Source organism: Anguilla anguilla, chromosome 15, assembly GCF_013347855.1.
Source record: "Anguilla anguilla isolate fAngAng1 chromosome 15, fAngAng1.pri, whole genome shotgun sequence".
Classification (NCBI taxonomy): Eukaryota; Metazoa; Chordata; class Actinopteri; order Anguilliformes; family Anguillidae; genus Anguilla; species Anguilla anguilla.
The window spans coordinates 31,441,321-31,464,005 of record NC_049215.1 but is presented as its reverse complement, the minus strand read 5'-3'; the positions used below and the strand labels follow the sequence as shown (position 1 = coordinate 31,464,005).

The 22,685-nt window shown below is 49.2% G+C and overlaps 1 protein-coding gene across 3 annotated transcripts in view; it reads left to right on the top strand.

Moving 5' to 3' along the window:
- The first annotated feature begins 5,145 nt into the window (after window positions 1-5,145).
- The window catches only part of LOC118213661 (cytoplasmic protein NCK2-like), a 44,419-nt gene continuing 26,879 nt past the window's right edge, over window positions 5,146-22,685 (top strand). Inside the window, exon 1 of one of the 3 annotated variants that reach the window (XM_035392676.1) lies at window positions 5,146-5,437. The gene's annotated coding sequence lies outside the window, so the exon portion shown is untranslated. Of the gene's footprint in view, window positions 5,438-6,225; window positions 6,685-22,685 lie in introns of those variants that run through there. The other 2 variants (XM_035392675.1, XM_035392677.1) reach the window with 2 other exon arrangements.

Below are 22,685 nucleotides of genomic sequence, written 5' to 3'. Positions count from 1 at the left end.
CCCAAGGGTGTGTCACTCTATACATTCTCCAGATAGGCTGTTCATTACTCATTACTCACCAGGGGCTGGCTGTTCATGTGCTCATTACTGACTCCAGACCAGCTCACATAGGTCCTACTGCGTTGTTCTTGTACCGGATGGAGATGTTACACAGGCTTTGCAGACTCGTGAATCTTAACGAGACCAGCCAGGCCACAAAACAAACGATCTTCCTGAACAACAGGAGCATCCTCAATAAATTATCATCAGCAGTGTAGCCATTAGGCTGGGTGAAGTTCCAGAAAATGTGTGCCTTTCAAACCCACTAATAGCCTCATTAATCAATTACGGTTGACACTAATATGATATTAATCCTATAAAATAAGCATTAAAATAATTCATTTTTGGGCAATGCGGCAGTGAATTGATCATGATGTTTCGTTTCCTTGTTTTTCTTGTGTCTGAAATGTTTTGCTGTTCACTTTGCTGCCTCCTGGCTTCTAAATCTTTGCTGCGTTTGCACAAGTAGCGATGCTAACCACGGTCAGTAACGTAATTACTGCAAAAATACGGCTTTGAGAAATCTGTTAAAGGGAACGGGGGGGGCTAATCGATGCTGTGCTTCGTCAGCCATTTTGGCTCAAGCTACAGTGGGGCCTGAGCGCATTTGATGGAAACAGAAGGTAGGAATGCGTTTGTCTGCATGCAGGCTGCCCAGCGTTCCAAAATTTGTTTCAGTCCGGGCTGGAATGGGCTTAATGAGCTGTCCCTGGGCAGAAGAGGCTTGTCTGAACCTCAAGACAGCCCCCCCCCCCCCCCTGCCCCCGCCCCCTTCTCCCACCCCCCCCCCCCCCCCCCCCCCTTTGCATCAGCAATGGTTCCTGCTGAAATATTTACCACCCCTGTGTTCTGGAATGAAACGTGTTGAACTGGCCCAGATGACGCTCGGCCCCAGCGAAGGGTTGGAGGGTTGCGGAGATGTACCCAGCATGCATTGCAGATCTCCGTGGGGCCCCTCGGAAGCCGTTCGTTGACGCAGCTGTAAATCTGGCTTCTGTTTAACCGCTTCTTTATTTTTTAATGAGCTGGGGCAGACGTAGCTGGGGGGTGGGTGGGGTAGGGGGGTACTCCACCTCCTACCTGCTCCAGAAGGTCTTGGAACAGCTAAAGAGAATGTGAATGCATCTCTCTCGCCTCGTACCGAGGTTAACGCACTGACCCGGGGGGTGGTCTGGTTCAGACACCCGGAACACTTTGAATGGATAAAAACAGCATTTACATCTCAGTCCAAGTGTGAGTGCTGCTCATGGGGGATTTGCATGTTGAGCTTAAAGTTAGGAGGCACCTCCGCAGCCAAGGGGAGAACAGCAAGCAAGCAGAAGGCAGCTCTTTCTGCCTGAGATACGGCATCAGCTTCCTGAAGGGCACCGTATAGGTGAAAATGATTGAGCAAATCTTTTCTTACTTTTTGAACGAATTAGCTAAATTAGTTTTGATAGCTTAAAAACAAATCCCAAAACAAGAGAATCATTTCATGTGCCACCGACGCTGTAAATTAAGTGAAAATGTCATGCTTAACCAGTACCTTAATCGCAGTCATCGGAAACCTTGTTTATTTGTTTGTAAGTTGTTGTTTTTATAAGCGATGTTAATGAGAGAAGCTATACAGAGGCTCAATCGCTCTCGAGACTCTTGTTGAATGATTTTTTCGTACAAATCAACTTCAACAGTCGCTATATTTTTTCTACCATGATTTCACGCCTCTGCTAATGTACTCCATGAATGTGGAAGCTTGGTTGCAGTTCTGCAACCAGGGAGGTATCCGTGTCGGCCATTACAGCCTGTCAAACATTGGTTGTCAGCCCGAGAATTTACATATTGTCCACACTTGGTTACATAATTCACATTTAAATTATTGGGAGGGGGTTATGCATCGTGATTTAATTAACCTATATTTAATGATACGTTTATTAATAGAAACTTTTCTTTTGATGCCAAAATGAGTCCATGTTTTGGATGTTTTTTTTTTTAACAGTAAATCTCTCTTGTTCCACAGAATGTTGGCGCTGGTAACCTGGTAACCTGGCACTGGTAACTTGGTAACCACAGACCTCACTGACCCAGAGGGTTGTGAGAAGCCACATGACCCAGTGCTGATTGACTGTGTCTGGCGAGGCAGGGATAATGAGACGCATCTGAATAATTAATACATATGACCTCAGATGGCTGGGCTCTATGCACAATAGCACATCAGTTTAAAGAGAGATAGACAGAGGGAGAAAGAGAGATGGAGAGAGGGAATCACAAAGACCTTTTTAGAACCCGTTCAGAGAATCTGCAGTGACAAGGAAGGACAAAATATGTTGAAATTCATACAAACCCTATGGCTGCACTGTGTCTGTACCCAGAATAGCTCCAAGTCAGTACTCTGTGTCTGTACCCAGCTGAAGGTCAGTGCTCTGTGTCTGTACCCAGCTGCAGGTCAGTGCTCTGTGTCTGTACCCATTTGCAGGTCAGTACTTTGTGTCTGTATCAAGCTGAAGGTCAGTGCCCTGTGTCTGTACCCAGCTGCAGGTCAGTGCTCTGTGTCTGTACCCCGGTGTAGATCAGTGCCCCGTGTCTGAACCCAGCTGCAGGTCAGTGCACTGTGTCTGTATCCAGCTGCAGGTCAGTACTCGGTGTCCGTACCCAGCTGCAGGTCAGTGCCCTGTGTCTGTGCCCAGCTGCAGGTCAGTGCATTGTGTCTGTACCCACCTGCAGGTCAGTGCCCCGTGTCTGTACCCAGCTGCAGGTCAGCACTTTGTGTCTGTATCAAGCTGAAGGTCAGTGCCCTGTGTCTGTACCTAGCTGCAGGTCAGTACTTTGTGTCTGTATCAAGCTGAAAGTCAGTGTTCTGTGTCTGTACCCAGCTGTAGGTCAGTGCTCTGTGTCTGTACCCAGCTGCAGGTCAGTACTCTGTGTCTGTACCCAGCTGCAGGTCAGTGCTCTGTGTCTGTACCCATTTGCAGGTCAGTACTTTGTGTCTGTATCAAGCTGAAGGTCAGTGCCCTGTGTCTGTACCCAGCTGCAGGTCAGTGCTCTGTGTCTGTACTCTGTGCCTCGGTGACGGTACACACTGGTGTCCTTCAGCTGTTATTGAAGTGTTCTGACTGCTTACTGAAGCTGCTTTAATCTGAAACATGCTGAGCGCAGTCAATACTGCAATATAGCAATACTGCCAACTGCACCCTCACCACACAGAGCAGGCCGCCATTCCAGCAAAGAGAGAGAGAGAGGGAGGCGGAGAGAATGTGCATGTGTGTGTGCATGAGAGAGAAAGAGAGACAGAGAGTGCATGTGTGTGTGCCTGCTTGTGAGAGAGTTTGTTACACAAACAATATGCTTTGGCAATGTGTATGTTTAAAAGTCATGGCAATAAAGCAAATTGAACTGAACTGAGAGAGACAGTGAATGTGTGCATGCGTGTCTGTGAGAGAGACAGAGACTCCTCCTCTGGCCCTCAATGAATTAATCTAATAATATCTCAAATCAATAACCACTGTAGGTCACACTGAATAGTTTTGAAGAACAAGGATTATGTGTTTGTGCATGTTTTATTTATCAGTTTTTGTTTGTTTGTTTGTTTGTTTGCAATTGAGGTCAACAATGCTTTAATCAAAGAAGTGCTCCATTGGCTTGAGCTTGGTTGCACCCCAGTGGCTCTTCCTGCATGTCCATTACAGAGAAAAAGGCTGCCCACAGTTCCTCCACTGCAGTCATTTTAGCAAATACTTTCTCAGTAACGATCAAGGAAAGACTCGGAGAGGAAGAAGGTATGGACGTTATGTCTGTGCTGATATCATACGTCATTGTGACATCATTTGCACATTAGTAAGGATGAATCTCTTCATTTCCCTGAGCACACACTTTAGATGATATTATTTCCACTGAAACCACTTAAAAAGCCGACATTTTTCCTCAAAGCTTACAAAGATTGCTCCGAACTTCACTTTTCGAGTGCTTTCAGGCTTTTCTGCAGATCTTGCAGAACGGTAGTGTCATCTCTGCTTAATGCGTTTGCAGACCTTTTATAAAAAAATACTGTACGGTTGAAGAATTCTTACTGCAGACCTCCAGTGTGCACCTTCTTAGAGGCCACAAAAGTGATTTATACAAATCATCACAACCACAGACCAAAAAATGCCTTTGCTTTAGAGCTGTTTCTTGACGCTGAAATGAAAGTGAAACAGCAGGATTTGCATTTCGCTGAACAGAACATGAGAACAGGGCCACAGGCCAGACCATGAGAACAGGACCACAGGACAGACCATGAGAACAGGACCACAGGACAGACCATGAGAACAGGACCACAGGAGAGACTATGTGAACAGGGCCACAGAACAGACAGTGAGAACAAGACAGACCGTGAGAACAAGACCAGAGGACAGACCATGAGAACAGGACCACAGGACAGACCATGAGAACAGGACCACAGGACAGACCATGAGAACAGGACCACAGAACAGACCATGAGAACAGGACCACAGGACAGACCATGAGAACAGGACCACAGGACAGACCATGAGGGACAGCTGAGACATGGAGGCAGCTGCACCATGTAAAGCCTGAGAACTTCAATCCCCTGAGAAACAGCTATAGTGACATCACACTTCCGATCAGGAAATCAGGAAAAGGAGTGAAAGGGTTGATTTAGCTTGTTCAGTGCAACATTAGCTCCCTAACTACGGGCAGCTAGTGTGACAGTAACATGCAGGCTCACACCTCACCTTAATGACGATTTCTTCCACAGGTGCGGGTCGAATACACATGAACTCGATAGATGACAGGAACATTTGGAACATTTAAATTATCACTTAGCCTACTTATATTCCCTATCTGCGGATCACCGTTTAAATCAAAGGATCATGAAAATAGCCCACGCAACCCCTTGTTCCGTTTTGTTTAGCAAAATAGCTCTGCACATCTGTGAAATATATTTCCGTATAGCCTAATCAAAAACAAACAAAAAAACATTTTTTTTAAGGTGATTCTGTCCAAAACCAAACTTTGCTGACTTTCAGTGTCCTGACGACGCATCGTACTTTAAAGGGCAACTGGTCCCCTGTCGGGTATGTTGACGTTAGATTTTACTAAGATCAGATGGCAAGAGAGATTGCCTCCGTCGCTCCATCCCACTCCGGCGCAGTTCCCCTGCGCGCTCAATCACTCTCTCCGTCCTGCTCGGCAGCAGTGACGTCACCGAGCAAGCCAGTGGGTTGAACAGAAGGTAGAGCGAGCGAGCTACAGAAGGGAGCGGAGTTGTTGGGGCCTGCTCGAGAAGACCCGACAAAACACTCAAATCGGATTTCTGACTGTCAGGTATCAGATCTCAGCCCGACTGAACTGAAAACACGCTTTCTGTGCGTGTCCAACCCCCCTCTTCCCCGTGCCTGATTTGACCGGAGCTCGGAACACCAAGGTAAGAAGCGAGAGGAAAATAAAGCGAACAGAACTGAGCGTAAAGTTGGTGTGGTCGCCTGACGTGCGAATGACTGGCTTCACTGAGCTCAGCTGTATTTTCCAAGCCTCTTGAACCTGCAGATATATTTTAGCGTGTTATGTTTATGTTGTTTTGAAAGAAAGCGGATATTCCCCGGAACGTGGGCAGAGGAGTCAAACATTGGTTTTATGTGTCCACGCTGTTGACGCTCTCGGTTCGCTCCTGCTCCTTGCAGGACGACTTTGCTTTGTGTATGTACGGCAGTACAATAGATGCGAGGTTTGATATCACGGCGATGATGGCGTTTCGTAGCAAAACGATTTCCCGATTGTCCGGTTCTGTGTGCATGTACTTTCATCGAACCCCTTTGAACTTATCTTACACACAATTTTACGAAGTAAAACATACCAGTTTGCCGCTCATAGCCTACCTAAAGAAATGTGTACGGTCAGATAGATGGATTTCGAGAGGGAAACCATAGTAATTGTACTTACAGGTAGCTAGTAGTGGCTGTATACGCGACGTTGCCTTTTTCTACTGATCGTATATCGCATTTTTATTATAGTAAGCTATTGTTATAGTTACACTACTTTTTTTTAAAAACCTGAAAAAGTAGCAGTTATCCTTACCCTACTACCTAAACCGAACGTGAGTTCTTTACATTGCTCATATGATACTAAATCCGGAATTTACCCTAAATCCGTAGCCTGCTAATGCCACATGGATAAAGCCCTCGCCCACTGTTTTGTTTTTAGTTCGATTGGTGTAAACATGCCATATAGCACAGCCTACTCATTGCTAAACAGACGTGTTCTGTTTCCATGCATTTGTTGCTGCGTTTGGGAGAGCTAGCCTAGGACTTATAATGAAATTGGCGCATTCGTAAGAACAAGTCTGACTAGAACTATTCGGCAACTAACGAACTGTTTATTTAGCCGTAGGGCGTTTTGTTTGGATGAGAATATCTGAAGATAATTGGTTATGATTTATAAATGAATTAATTCTGGATATGGCTGTGGTGTATGTCAGCCTGTCTACTTAGTGTTGCGTGGACCTTATTTCTGCAGGTAACAAGTAATACAGGATGTCCGAAGATGGATAATACGATACGCTTTTAATTAAGAGTACTTTCCATCTTAAGGGGGGGAAAATCGTCGAAACCAAAAATCACATTGCGATCTTGGCTCCGGCACGTTTTGGGCTTAATCCCCGTAGCCCCAAGAAATGTGAGTACAGACCTGAATCTATGCTGGGTACGGACACAAAGAAACAACGCTATACACGTTGCAGTAGTTTTCTAATTGTGCCACCTGCTATTTTAATCCGGCTTTCACTCGAAACAAAGCATTTGAGGCTGAGGTTTGTGTGTCTTTGAGCAAAGAAACAGCTGATAAGTTAGCGGTCGATGACGCGGACGGTTCATTGCAATTAGTTTCCATCACTCTTAAATTCCGGTGACAGCTCGAATTATGAGCCCCCCTACCCCTCCCCACCCCAAGCCCAGCATTGTATTTATTGTTATGAGTTGTATTTTTGCCTTTAGCGCCTTTCTCATTCATTTAACTTAGTAGCTACATTTTACACCTGTCAGAGCGCTTGTGCGGTTTCAACTTTTAAGTGGCTGTGGAATTATTATGGGCGTCTGTTGAATTTTAGTTTGGATCCTGTCACAGTTCAGGTTGGGAATGTGCACGTGACTGTACACCAGTGTGTTTCACGGCCTAGATCATTTCTCACCGTGAAGAAAGTGAAGCTAAATGCAGTGGCTGTATTCTTGACCAGCCAGGTGAGTTTAACCACCAGGCTGTAACAGGGTTACACCCAAAGATAATATCACCATGGGAACGCAAAACCGGAGGACAATGTCCGCTCAGCAATGACAAACATGCGGAACCAGCAGGTGTACACGCCTGTCCGACTGCGTCATATTTTGCATCCATTTTTTTGAATGGAACTAGATAAACCTATAAAAAAAAGTAATATTTCTTTATCTCAGAATGAAGGTGGCTTTTGGATTCAGTGTTTTAGATTTGAAGCCAAAATGACAGGGATTATGGTGATGATGGTGGCAGAGTCAGACATGCAACAAAAGTGTGTACTTTATGAAAGACAGAGATGTGGCAACTTTAAGTTTTCCTGCAGCTCATTAACTGGGGTTGTATGCATGCAGTGGATATTTAATTGCATTGTCTCGCTTGTGGCAAAAATATTAAAAATTTTACCATCTGTGTGAGAGAGAAGGTGAGCAAGGATTTCTCAGTGTCTCTCACTCTCTCTCCTGTACTCCCAACCCTCATCTGAAAGCCTATTTTCCTGTGTCTGTTTAACCAGTCAGCTGCAAATAAATGCATCTTCAGGATGTATTCATTTCTGTTCCATCACCCAGAACAACCGCCCATCTTTATGCAGTATTTTTTATGGGCAGGCTGCCCCAGCAGATGGTTGAAATCCAGTAAATCGTGTATTAATGAAGAACCACCTATGCTGGTGCTTAGCAAGGCTAGTTAACATCCTTCCTTGTTAAGTGCTTTTGCTGGATCGAAGCTTGTGGCCCTCTCTCTCTGTCGCAGTTACAGATGACCTTGTGATTGATTTACCTTTGGTTAAAACGGTTGTGCAACACATCACGTTACACGTATTGATGCTTGGCAGGTGGTGCTGTACCCAGCGAAAATCGTAAAAAGCGGAAAACGTGAGTGTTGTACCCTGTGCCTGACCGCGAGCTGGGAGCGTGTTGTGTGAGAGCAGCTGTTGAAATGCATTGTGGGAGTCCCTGTGTACGCTCGCGCCCAGCGTCCGGGGCCCGAGAGCCCCCCCCCCCCCCCCCCCGCGGAGCTTTTACCGGCCCGCGAAACCGCTGTTAGCGGGAACTGTTAGCGGGAACCTGGCTTTTCGAGCCGCCGCGCGCGCCTCTCTCTCGGCTGGAATTCCGGAATCCTCCGTGTGCGTGCCCTTTTAAAGCGCCGGTACCAGGCTCCTGCTCCAAAACACAAAGGGCCTGCTGTGTGTTTTAGCTCGCTCGCCCCGCGTGTGTTTGCGGAGGTGGGTGTGCGCCCCCCCCCCTTTGAGCGCTGAGTGGTCCTGCGTCCACAGTTCCCCTTTGTGCGAGATGGAAAAATTTAGGTTCTGCGTGGTTCAGTCCCTGAGTGAAGAGCGGTTGGCTCTCTGCTCTGTGTGTGTGTGTGTGTGTGTGTGTGTGTGTGCGCACCTTGATAGACATGCGTTCTCCCTACCTTACCTGTATTGTGTCTCCAAGAGGAATGATTTGTCATCATCTTGTGTCTTGTCTGATGCATTTCCAGTTTCCATAACGGCACAAGCTTTCTAGCAAAAAGCCTGTGATGCTTCATGTGCCAAAAATAGGTGGAAATGGAAGTGCGGTGAAGGATTCATTTTTGCTGTCAAGGACTCTGGGATTTTTTGCTGTGGAGGGCTGGGTGCTGACCCAAGGCACTTAGGCACTGATCCTGGAGCCTCATTCTCTCATCACTACCTGTAATTTTTTTTTTGAGGGGGGGGGTGACCTTGAGTGATTGACAGGCAGCACCCAGTGAAGGCTTAGTGAAGGCATGGCTGTGCAGCTCTTTAATGGAGTCAGGATAACACATCACAGCCGCCCACCCGAGAGCCCTCAGCGATGGAGGTTAGCGCAGCGCGGGGGGGGGGGGGGGGGGGAATCCGTCTCCATCAGGACGGCTCACAACCGCCCTTCACCGCTGTCGCCTGACGTCGAGCCAAAGGGCCGTCTCTGTTGCTCTGCAGTACGAAGGCAAACAAGCAGAGGCTTGGCCCGGGAAGGAAGCGCTGCTTTTTTTTTGCGAGTGACAGTCGTCTGAACGTTTTTCATTTCATTCGGTTTATTTAGCCTACGTTTGAAGCTCCTTGAGACTGAGAGTCTCTTTTTCGAGGGAGACTGGCCCCAGAAAGCAGCTGTACAGTGATAACAGGAGTGGTGAGACACGAACGCGGTGCCGTTAAAATTCACAGTTTAACAGACACACGGTCCAACGAGCAGCACAGCAAATCAGACATCATTGGGTGTTGTTTAAAACAGTTGTGCTTTTTCGGTGGTAATGCCCTGGATACCGGATTTGTAGTGATTCACTGGGGACGCTCGTTCGAATTTTGCGGATGTTTTGAAGACCGCTCCAAGGCCACGGGGCGAAGTAGGAATGCTGATTTTCCTGGTTGAGAAACCGCCTTGAAGTACTTTAAAAAGAATCCGCTGGGATGAGCGCAACTTGTCGGTGCATAATTATGTAAAAGGTGACCAGAAAGATAAAATGGAAGCTTATCCCTAATGGCCTTATACGCAGATATAAAGGAATGGTGTTGTCTCAGAAGACTCAGAGGCCCAGCCTACCAATTTGTATAATGTGTCGATGACTTAGCATTTGTCATGCCTTTTAGTAAGCCAGTACAGGTCAGAGTCTGTCTACTCCTGTAACCCTGGAAAGAGCCGCAACACACCAAGATGGGCCACATAACCGATATCTTTGCTTTCACACGTTAAAAACACCCCATCTTCTGCCTTTTATCTTGCCTGGGTGAACGGTGTGCAGGTTTCTTCTACGTCGTAGAGGCAGGTCTAATAACAGACGTGTTTGCATTTCTGTTCTCTCAGCTCCACGCCGGCGTATTCCCCCTCCGCACACTTTCTGATAGCTCACTACATCACTCTGCTCGCTGCCCTGTTCCTCTTTAGTTAGCGTGCGTGTTTATTTTCTCCGGGATAACCCACAGAGGGCTGCAGCCTTGGCTTGTAGCGGCCGCCACCCGCACCTGCTCTTAAACGGCGGTGTTTACCGGGTCGCGGGACGAACGGCGGTTCAAGATCACGGCGGTTAAACCACAGCGGCTGCCGCCCGCGCCAGGTCTTACACGGCAGCGTTCACCGAGTCGCAGGCGGGAGGCGGCGTAGTATAATAACCTGTGTCGCTTCGGCATATATATCCAGCTGTATGTAAAGAGGTCTCTGGATAGGAGCGTTTGCTTAAACGCCTGCAGTGTAATGTAGCTAATGGCACCGCGGCTGTTACCCACAGTGGAGCTGCCGTTCCCCGGCTGGCGGAACTGGCACTGCGGTGAACGGTGATGCCGATGGCGAGGGTTTGTGCGGGGGCAGATATCGGATGGAACCGCTTTAGAAACTGGGCGGGGACATTCAGCCGTACGGCTTTTCGCTTGACCCTAGTGAGGACACACTGGCTGAATGACGGGTATATGAATACGGGTGCGCTGTTTGACTCGTGAGGATGTTTTAAGTCCGATGACGCTGCTGTTTTAGGCCTTTCTTCTTCTCCTAGATTTTATTTTGGCTGAGAAGTTGCGAAGGGAAGGATCAGCCTCACGTTGGGGGTGGAGCTCTTTGCTGTCGGACACACCGGAGCTTATGGACCAATGAACTGGCCTTCCTCTCCATGGCTAATTATTCCGACAGGGTTTAAGTTAATGAGTATCTTTGATTATGTGTATAAGAAAGCCAGAAGCATGCCAAAGGCATATGAGTGAAAATGGTGAGCGTAACCAAGCATTGGCTTCTGGGAGGTGTAGTCAGCTGAATACCGTTCTTTGTGCAGTGATGCTTGCTGTAGTCAGGATCAGATGGCAACTTAGACAGAAAGCAAAGCAAAAGGTCAGAGGTCACACAGAATCACAGACTGAGGAGGGTATTCTTAATCCCACTTGGCCCGGGCTTGGCCCCTCCCACAGTCAGGGGTGCAATCTGTGTCGACCAATCAGGAGACGAGCGAGCAAAGGAAGTGTTGTTGGTAACAGACGGCACAGTCGTGCTGCACTGCCTTTACCTGCTCCAGACTGTTTATCTCACTGAAGCGTCATGTGACGAAAATGTGCTGCAGTTGAGGGGGCGTCTTCAGATGCTTAGTCATCTCTGCCAGGGATGTGTTTTAATGTTTCAATGAAAGGGTGTAATTATAGTATTTAAAATATGACAGTGGCTTCCCTCACGTTAGCTGGTTGTGATGTAGTTGTTAGTTAGCATTATCTCAGGTAGAAGGCTATGATGCTAGCTAGAAGTGCGTCCCTTGAAATGGAAAAGAAAAAATGACAGGATATGCAAAAAATTCTTTATCTTCGCAACAATGTTTTGCAATGATTGGCACTTAATTGTGATGACTCTTGGCAGTAGCACCTCCCTGTCTGGTGGTTTTTCTGGGAAGAAAGCTGTCTTTTGTCTGACAGAATCGTGTAGGAAGTGTCCTGTCAAACAGACTGAAGATGGCTTTCCCCCCCTTCCTCACACTGTAAATTCGAATCTGTCAAAAGCAGAAGTGAGCGTGATTGGTCCTGATGGATGACTTCAGGTACATATGCCGGTATTTAATCACACCTCCAAACGAGCAGTGACTAATGAGGTGATGCTGCTGTTTGTGATTTATTTATTATCTGAAGCATTCATAATCTGTGCTTCAGTGTGACAGAACAGGGTGTGTGTGTGAGGGGGGAGATGTAGTCTGATTGGCTGTATGTTATCATTGATCTGACAGATGCATATGCATTTTCAAAATACCAGCCATTCTGAATACTTTATAATGATTTTTGGTTTTTGATGTATGGTTGTTAATTTGGCAGAATGTGTTTGTGTGTTGATATATATGTGGGGTGAGAGGTTACTGGTGCACGTGCACAGTATTGTTATTTTGTGATGGGAGGGGTTGCTGTGTCCCTCTCCTACAGTACCACTCAGTTCCGGTCATTACAGTACTCAGCTCTCAGACCAGGTGATTCCAGGCCTTTACGCAGCCTGGCCTGCGGGGACAGGACTAGAGAGGGCCTGTCTGACCGCCTCTGAACGCTGAAGAAATGCATGCGTCCTGAACCAGACCTGCCGGGTAAGGGACGCACGCAGTTCTGTGGGAGCGGCTTCTGATTGGCTGAGGGGCTTGGGTCTCGGGTACGAGGTTAAACTCCGGCTCCCCTGTCCTCCTGAGGGCGGTGGGGTTTACCGCCTGGGCCTGCGGTGTCTGGAGCTGCCGATGGCTGCCTCCTCTGGGGCACTTCAGCTTGTAGTGGCCGTACGGCTGGAGCTAGCGGTGGCTGCCTCCTCTGGGGCACTTCAGCTTGCAGTGGCGCTACGGCTGGAGCTAGCGATGGCTGCTTCCTCTGGGGCACTTCAGCTTGCAGTGGCCGTACGGCTGGAGCTAGCGATGGCTGCCTCTTCTGGGGCACTTCAGCTTGCAGTGGCCGTACGGCTGGAGCTAGCGATGGCTGCCTCTTCTGGGGCACTTCAGCTTGCAGTGGCCGTGCGGCTGGAGCTAGCGATGGCTGCCTCCTCTGGGGCACTTCAGCTTGCAGTGGCCGTACGGCTGGAGCTAGCGATGGCCGCCTTGGACACTCGCTGCTTCCTGGAAGCTGACAGACGCAGGAAGCTACTGTTACAGAGCAGTGCGTCTCTGTGACAGTGCAATGTGAAAAAAAAGGAGCTATACAAACAAAGTTGATTTGATTTGACACATCAGGCCTCAGAATGTCTTGCTAAAGGGGCGGTTATCCCATCGCTCTCTGCTGACTGAGGCCGGCTGCTTTTGAATTTCCTCCTGAAATGATGGGCCCTCCGCAGCGAATTGGGGGGGAGGGGGGGGGGGGGGGGGGGGGGGGGGTCCGGACTTTGTTCCTGGGGGTCCTGGTTTTCCTGTTTTGACTGAGCGTGTGACAGTTTGTTCACAGGGGTGCGATTAAGTAGCTGAGAACTGAGCCGGTCTGGTGGGCGGGACAGGGCAGGGCAGGGCAGGGCAGGGTGGTGGTGGTGGTGGTGGGCGGGGCAGGACAGGGTAGGGCAGGGTGGTGCAGGAGAGCCGGTCTGGTGGGCGGGGCAGGGCAGGGCAGAGTGGTGGTGGTGGGTGGGGCAAGACATGGCGGGCAGGGTGGTGCAGGAGAGCCGGTTTGTTGGGCGGGACAGGGTGACCGGGGTTCCAGACTGTGGAGTGCTGGCAGACAGGGTCCTGTCATGGGCACAGCTGGCGTGAGGAGCTTGTAGCATCTTACAGTTTACAGTTTAGACATTTAGCAGATGCTCACATCTCCGGAGCGGCCTACACAGCTGTGTGACGTGTGTGCGCGAAGACGGGCTGTGCCGTGGAATGTTCCGGAATGTCACTGTCGGCCTGTGGTAATGGCGCTGATATGACTAATGCGCTGGCTTCTGCCACACTCACTACCGGTTACTGCCTTTAGTGGTACGAACTCATAATACTAATGCTGTAACTTCCTCCATCATCATTAGTGTTAATGTTAGTGCGCAATAATTACAAGTGCTACTAACGCTGTAACTGCTATTACTAAAGTGTGTGTTGTCACTGTCACCATGGTTACTACTACTGTTGCTGCTAGTGCTGCTGGCAGCGGGATCAGTGCTTGTGTCGGTACTTGGTGGGATCAGTGCCTGTGTCGGTACTTGGCGGGATCAGTGCTTGTGTCGGTACTTGTTGGGATCAGTGCTTGTGTCGGTACTTGTTGGGATCAGTGCTTGTGTCGGTACTTGTTGGGATCAGTGCTTGTGTCGGTACTTGTTGGGATCAGTGCTTGTGTCGGTACTTGTTGGGATCAGTGCTTGTGTCGGTACTTGTTGGGATCAGTGCTTGTGTCGGTACTTGTTGGGATCAGTGCTTGTGTCGGTACTTGTTGGGATCAGTGCCTGTGTCGGTAATTGGTGGGATCAGTGCCTGTGTCAGTACTTGGCGGGATCAGTGCTTGTGTCGGTACTTGTTGGGATCAGTGCTTGTGTCGGTACTTGTTGGGATCAGTGCTTGTGTCGGTACTTGTTGGGATCAGTGCTTGTGTCGGTACTTGTTGGGATCAGTGCTTGTGTCGATACTTGTTGGGATCAGTGCTTGTGTCGGTACTTGTTGGGATCAGTGCTTGTGTCGGTACTTGTTGGGATCAGTGCTTGTGTCGGTAATTGGTGGGATCAGTGCCTGTGTCGGTACTTGGCGGGATCAGTGCTTGTGTCGGTACTTGTTGGGATCAGTGCTTGTGTCGGTACTTGTTGGGATCAGTGCTTGTGTCGGTACTTGTTGGGATCAGTGCTTGTGTCGGTACTTTGTGGGATCAGTGCTTGTGTCGGTACTTGTTGGGATCAGTGCTTGTGTCGGTACCTGGCGGTATTAGCGCTTCTGTAGTAGCGCTGGATTCAGCATTGCAGCTGCGGTTAAGTCCTGCGTGGGGATTCTCCATCTGTGTGCCTTCTGCCGCCTGACTGGCTGTTGTGCTGTGAGATTCCCCCCCCCCCCCCCTGCGCCCGCGTGTCGCGTCGTCCGTCTGGTGCTCTCCAGGCAACGGGAATCCACTCCGCGGGCCGGATGTGCCGCGAGGCTTTTTAAACTTTCATCAGTCCACCTCACCTGTCCCGCCCCACTTTCCCTGAAAATGTAGGCCCCTCTGTCTGCCTTTCTCTCTCTCACACTCTGTCTATCTCTCTCACTCTCTCTCACTCTCTCTGTCTACCTTTCTTTTTATCACACTCTCTCAGCCTCGTTCTCAATCTCTCTCTCTTTCTCTCTCTCTGCCTCTCTCTCTCTCTCTCTTTGCCTTTTTCTCTCTCTCTCTCTCTCTTTGCCTCTTTCTCTCTCTCTCTCTCTCGCTCTCTCAGCCTCTCTCTCTCGGTCTTTCTCTCTCTCTCTCTGGCTTAGGGAACTGCGTGACTCGTGGAGATGTGTTGTGTTCCTGGGGGATGCGTGTGATGGACGTCTTTATCCAGCGGACGGCTCGGTCTCCGTTTGCTCCCGAGTGCCTGTGCTGGTGGAGAGATCGGGCTTTTTGCAGATTACAGATTACAGCCCTCAGAAGATGCAGCTTTTTGGCTTAGGCCTGATCCATTGTAGGCACGCCCTCCCTGTTGAGCCATCGTCTTCATTCGGTTCTGTCTGTCTGGAGGTGCTGGGACAGGTCTGGACCAATGCTTGGGTGGGACGTGGGGCAGTAGGCCTTACCGTGCAGACGGAGGGGTAGGTAGGTCAGGTTTCCCCCCCTCCCCACTCCCCTCTTCCAGATGGTACTCACTGTGTCTTCCAGCGAACTTCGATGGACCCTGGCGTGAAACTGTGCTTCTGGAGAGCCGAAAGACTGCGCCATCCATGCACTGGTGTGTGTGTGGTCGCAAACGCGGCTGTGGAGTGTGAGCCGTGCCAACTGTGCTAGCCAGAACTAACGTGTATGCAAATTTACGTAAATCCAAATCTTTCCAGGTTCGAGGCGCCAGACACTCCTGTTTTTAGTCTGGTGGGTGTGTGGTCACACCTGTCCCAGGTGCGATCCCTCTGCTGTCTGCTGGTATAGGCCCATAGAAGCAGATTTATTTTCAGCTGTGTGTCTGTAATGGCTGAAATGCTTTGCTCAGGCAGTAGGGATATGCTTAGCTGGGTTAACGTGTTCCTGCACACACAGCCCCATGGCCCGATGTGAGTGAACTGGAGCATTCACCCCAGCCAATCACCGCCCCCCCCCCCTTGCCCTGAAGGTCAAAAGCTAACAGGACAGGAAGTGGATGTCACAGGACAGGAAGTGGATGTCTCAGGACAGGAAGTGGATGTCTCAGGACAGGAAGTAGATGTCTCAGGACAGGAAGTGGATGTCTCAGGGCAGGAAGTGGATGTCATGTTGTGGGACCTGGCCGAGCTGTAGAGATCCGGGGGACTTGCGGGTGCCTCCTTAATGCAAAATGGCTCTGGATTCATGAGTTTGGGCTGTTTGTTTTTTCACTGCTGTTTTCTGAAAGGCCCCCCCCCCCCCCCGTAGACATGCAGGGGACCCTGATTCACCCCTGTGGGACTCTTTCAGGGATCAGAGTCTTTCCTGGAAAAACTGTGCTCTACAGGAAACCGCTTTGTTTGTCTCTCTAATCCCTGTAGAGTTCCTCCACATGCTGGGGGGTGGGTTTTGGTGAAGGCCGGCCTTGTTCCCCATCCCCTGCCCCTGTGAGTGCAGCCCAGAGAGCGGCCCCTGCTCCAGCCTACCCGCTCGATCTCAAAAAGTGAGCGGCTAAACCGCTATGGGCTCCAATGCAATGTGTTTTTGGAAGAATGGTGATGTGAGAAACTTGCGAACCTCTGTACAGGTGTGCCTAGGTCCCTTTGGGGGAACGGTAAACATAGCAATCGACAAATCAGGTTACGTTTGACATTGAGCTCCGCAAGAGAATGTTCTCACGGATCAGATTCTGTGTAGCCAATCAGGATACGGCGCTCTGGGATCATCGCGCGTATGGAAAGACGTTACATAAACAAGTTATATAACAGTTTCAACGATTTGCCCTGAGGAGACAAAGAAAAACTGGGGCCAAATTGAGATGTAGGCCTAGGTGATGAAATCAGTGCGATTGAGCCATCGTCCCCTGCGGCTGGCGTTGGGAGAAAGGGTTAAACTTGCAGAGCGAAACTGCGTTAATAGGCAAAGGCACCCGCCCATTCTGTGGCATCTGTGAATGTGACATCGGCTGAACCTTGTGCATGACGTTATCACCCTGTGATTTGCCATTGTGTAATCATAGGTGAGAGACTGAGCAGAGCAGGGTGAGAGGGAGACAGAGAGAGAGAGAGAGAGTCACTGCAGTGTGTGTGTGTGTGAGAGAGAGAGAGAGAGAGAGTCACTGCAGTGTGTGTGTGTGTGAGAGAGAGAGAGAGAGAGTCCGAGAGAGAGTCACTGCATTGAAGTGTCAGAAGGAGACTGAGAGAGTCACTGAGGAGGAGACAAGGAGATACTGAGTCACTGCAGCTCAGTGTGGGAGAGAGTCACTGGTATGGAGACCCTGAGGTATGTTGCACAATGTCTGATTGCATGTTGATGCCTTAATAAGGACCACCCCCCCACACACACACACACACACACACACACACACTGCCTTTATGTGGCGAGTGATGTATGGGAACGTGCCAGCCCTGGGACTCTGACTGTGTTTCTGTGTCCTGCTAGATTAGGGCCTGCTGCTGGGGGTGATATGCCCGATCTGTCATCGTCTGGGCCTGCGGGGGGGGGGGGGGGGGGGGGTGACGGATCGGGGTGGGTGACTGATCTTCTCCCAGAAGAACGGTTGTTTGCCGCCAGTGCGTATGAGACATGGCCTCCCGTTTAGCTGACGAAAGGAGGCGAACGAAGGTGTGAAGACGCCGTTTGTCTCCCTTCGCTCGTTCGCTTGAAGCCGACAGAACGATCCACGGTCTTTCTCTCTCTGAGCTCACGGAGCGCGGGGCGTGTGGCAGCTCGGTGTCACAGCGCGAATTCGGCTTCTGAGTTTTAAACCACAAACAGGCAAAAGACAAACGGGGGGAAGAGAAAAGAAAAGAAAAGAAAAATCTCCGCTTTTCTAACTGCTACCAGAGCTGCTTTACCGTGGGGGGCTGGGGGATGGTGGGAGGGTTGTTTACAGGAGGTGTGTGGCACCGTCGGGGGGTGGGGTGTGTGTGTGTGTGTGTGTGTGTGTGTGTGTGCGCTGCTCGCGAAGTTTCGGTCGGGAGCATTGGAAGTTTCTAGAAGTCTGCCCCACAGCATTCCAAGCAGCTCTCCTCTCTCAGAAGCACGCAGCCAAGCTATTTTTACCGCGAGCGAGGCAGAGCCCAACCCGCACCCCCCGCACCCCCCCACCCCCCCCAAAACATGACAACACTAAATCTGTGTTCCGGGCACTGGCAGGCCAGTCTGGCAGCCCTTGGCACACGCCTCTCTGTGTTTTTTAGGAAGTGCTAATGTTGTGAAATTTACATCCGCTCCCGTTGCTCCAGAACGGTCAGTAATTTCAGGGCACTTTGCCGTAAAACTGCTGGTCGGTCGTGCTGTTTTTTTTTTTTTCTTTTTTCTTCTTCCTCTTTCGCCGGGTAATTCCTCCCGTGGACCTGAGCACGGAAAATATATACAGCAGAGTGTGTCTGTCGATTACATTTTGGTCTGTAACTGTTTCAGAGGTAATGTAATAATTATTATAATTAAAATCAGTTCCTCACCACAGGAAGATGAGATCTGTGTAGATCTGTAGATCTGTGGCTTTATCTTTTATTTCAGAAAAAAAAACCCAGCTACAGTTACTGGACATGCCCGTGTTTAGACAGGTAGTGATATCATGTATGAACTGCCAAGTTCCTGTATAGTCAAGTGTTTGACTCTTTTGTGAAGTGCTCCTTTCCTACCTGGGTTTGACATAGACAATGTGGTGAAACCAAAACCATTTCTCTGTTTAGCCAAAACCAAAACCAGTCTCTTATTTAGCTCTTATTTTCTGGGTTTTGTGCTGGGAAGACCTGTGTTCCACAAATCTGGTTCTTTAGAACTTGAATTATTCTCCTCTTCTGTCTTACTTGGCATAAATAGGGCATAGTTCTTGATGACTATTGTAAATAGAATGCTGGTAGTTATTTCTGGTGCACATCTTTGAAGTCTCAATAGAACAAGAACTGCATGCTCCTCTTCTGATATAATCTACCTGTTTTGTCCATCTATTCCTCCATCTATTCCTCCATCATCCTCATCTATCCATCCGTCCATCACAGGGCCCACACACCATTCATTCATTCATTCATTCATTCACACATACATTCATACCCAAAGGACAGATTGGAGTCTCCCGTTAGCCTGACTTGCATGTCTCTCTACTGTGGGCGGAAGTACCTGGACACACAGGGAGGTTCTCGGCCTCGATTCGAACCCTTCTTGCTGGGGGGTGACAGCGCTGCTCGCTGCACCACCGTGCCGTCGTACTCCTCCCTCAGCCTTTCTTATTTCTTCACTCTTTGGCTGTGGGAGGGGCTTGCATTGACCACGCCCACACCTGACTCTGACTCTGTCCTTGGTCTTGGTAAATGGAATGGTAAATGGTAAAAGGACTGCATTTATATAGCGCTTTTATCCAAAGCGCTTTACAATTGATGCCTCTCATTCACCAGAGCAATTAGGGGTTAGGTGTCTTGCTCAGGGACACACCCAGGGCAGGGGTTTGAACCGGCAACCCTCCGACTGCCAGACAACTCTTACCTCCTGAGCTATGTCGCTTCTGAGAGAGGAGAGCTGCCTGGAATGCTGTGGGTTCTAACACCCCTTTTCGGAGTATCCTAGCGCAATCGGTTGTTGAAAAATGTGATGCCGTATGAACCGTTTACGTGGCAGGCCGACCTGGCCCAATGCTAACGCTCAGGTGGTCTATCAGGTAAACCTGACGCCACGTCCTGAAAGCCTCCTGCTGCGTAAGGTCTTAGGTCCTCAGGCTTCCTCTAGTGCCTTCTGAATGCTGCTTAGTGTTGCAGGTTAATCTAATGACTCTTAATATCGGCTGTGGTGCCGGGGTGGATTACACCTGGGCAGTTCAACCCTAAACCCCCTCACCCCCCCCACCCCCCCGGTTAATCTAATCTAACACAAACGCAATCAGTTTATACAGCCGGATAGTTTACTAGTTTACTTTAGCACTTCAGGTTATGTACCTTACTCAGGGGTACAGCAGGAGCATCCCGTCTGTGAATTAAATCGACCAACCTGTGGAGTTACAAGCCCAGTTCCCTAACCATTATACCACGCAGCCAGACCTCCTGCCCCCTGGCTAAAACGGCATGTACTGTAGGGTGGCCTGTTCTGCGTTAAACAAATAATTCACATTTTGCTACTGAACTTTAGGTTTAGGAGGCAGAGGTTCAGTTATTTGAATGCTGGATCCTTGGAGCAATAGAATATATAAAAAAAAGATTCTCCATGGTGTTCCTTTCCCATGCCCATTCTAGCACACGCTGTACAAAAGCGGAGATTAAAATGGGAGACACATGATCTGTCAGCTTCTCCTGTATACAGTTTGTCCTAAAGGCTTGAAGAATCATGTTTAATGCCGTTATTAAAGGGTCAAAAGCATTCCATTCCAAAAGCAAATGTAATGCTTTATGAAGAATGACATCACATAACATTTATGAAACCCCATTCTGAAAATGTGACATAATTCATTTTTATTAGATTGGTAATTTTTTATTATTTGTTTATACTGTGGTGCACGATGCATTATATCTGCATCACTGAGGGTGGAGGAAGGTGCAGTTTTGTGTGAAGTGTGAGTTGTGTTTGTTGTGTAGGATCAGTCACATCCGTTTGGAAAAGGAGAGGGGGGTTTTTGGCCTGAGGAGGCTACCGTACCGTGGGGGCCATTTGGCAGTCATAATTACCCGCTGCGCTCAACCAGATGATAACACTGCCATCTGGGATTTATTTCTCAATTATGATGAATCTCAACAGTGTCACAACAAACATGTGGACCTGACACCCTCCCCCCCCCCCCCAAAATAACATCCGCTGAATTTTGAGCTCGTATCCAGGCCCGTCTGTAGGTTCTCGTTAATCAGTCGCTGCGATCTACGCTGAACAGCGAGGAGCGCTCCTCGATCCTGCCGTCTGGAACTTACCGGAATGGTGTGATCTGATGCGTGCGCTGCGTTCTCTCCTTTTCACTTTCAGTTCTCTCTCTTATTTACCGACTGAGGGGAAAAAGCTGGACAGCAGGATTGGTCACATACCTTGGCCCGCACACCATCACGTGAGCTCCGGTCTGACACCTAGGATAGGACGTTTCGCAGATAACACGTCATCCTACCTGTGTAAGGGGGGGTGTGGCATGTGTGTGTCTGGGGCGGGGCGGGGGGGGGGGGGGGGTCAGGGTTGATTAAAGATCTGGGCTTCAAGGTTATAGCCCCAGTGTCTGGAGTTGGGAATTACAGCTCAGCAGGGTTTTCACCCAAATGACCTGGGTAAATACTGGGCTGTATAAACAGATAATGTGTAAAAATATGTCCTGTTAGTCCCCCGGGATGAAGGACATAAATAGCTGAAGGTGTTTGTGCAGAGCGACTGCAGTGCTAATGGTGAGCGTGGGAGGACGAGGTCGGGGCCTGTGCATTCTCGTGCTAATGGCCTCTCGTGACTCTGAGAGAAGGTCCCCAAGACGACTTCCTCTTCCTGTCTGTAACGAGTGGAAGGGCTCTGTTTGTCTCTGGAGATAAAGGGGACAGGGTGTATGATTTTAATAATGCTTCACGTGCTCATATTTCCATAAGAACCCTTTCTGGTTTTTGGGACGCGCGCCCCTGTTTGGATTTGTACTTCATTTTCCCTGTGTGTGAGTGAGTTGTCTTTTTCTCCAGGCTCAGTGTTGAGATGAGGAAGAGCCTCTTCTCCCTCAGTAATGAGTGTGTTAATGCCTTCCAGTGGGAATGCACCACCGAACAGCGCCTGGTGCTCTTCTGTCCTCCTAATTAGAGTGATCTCCTTAATTAGACGTCTGGATCTGCTCCCCGTGAGCTCAGTGTGTCGCTCCTCTGCGCGTTCCGCCATCTTTTCCCTCTCCACTCTGAGCCTTTTCTCCGTTCTTCCCTCGTCTGTTTCTCTACTTTCAGCCTTTCCTCTGTTCTTCCCTCTTCTGTTTCTCTAGTGTCCTCTTCTACTTGGAGCCTTTCTTCTGTTCTTTACTTTTGTGTTTCTCTAATTTAAGCCTCTCCACAGTTCTTTACTCTTGTGTATCTCTCAAGTGTCCTTTTCAACTTTTGAGTCTTTTTGAATGGTTCTTTACTCTTCTGCTTTGAGCCTTTTCACCGTTCTTTACTCTGTGAGATGTTCTTGTGTATGTTCTTCTCTGCTTTGGGCGTTTCCACAGTTCTTTACTCTGTGAGATGTTCTTGTGTATGTCCTTCTCTGCTTTCAGCCTTTCCACCGTTCTTTACTCTGGGAGATGTTCTTGTGTACGTCCTTCTCTGCTTTGGGCCTTTCCACCGTTCTTTACTCTGGGAGATGTTCTTGTGTATGTCCTTCTCTGCTTTGGGCCTTTCCACCGTTCTTTACTCTGGGAGATGTTCTTGTGTATGTCCTTCTCTGCTTTGGGCCTTTCCACAGTTCTTTACTCTGTGAGATGTTCTTGTGTATGTTCTCCTCTGCTTTGGGCCTTTGGGCCTTTCCACCGTTCTTTACTCTGTGAGATGTTCTTGTGTATGTCCTTCTCTGCTCTGAGCCTTTCCGTGTTTGGATGAGGAGAGTAAACACATCGCTTGCCTGTTAGCTCTGTAGGACCCCTCTGCTCTGACCCCTCCCTCCCCAGAGCCCTGGGCTTTGTGATGTGTTGGGACTGGCCCCGATTCGGGAGAGATGCTGACCGTAGGCTATGCACGCGGTCCTCCCCGAGGACCACACTCATTTCCCAGAAGGCTGTTCTCTAAGGGTCAAGCTGCCAGAAGCCGTTTGGAGGCGGAGTTTCGACTTG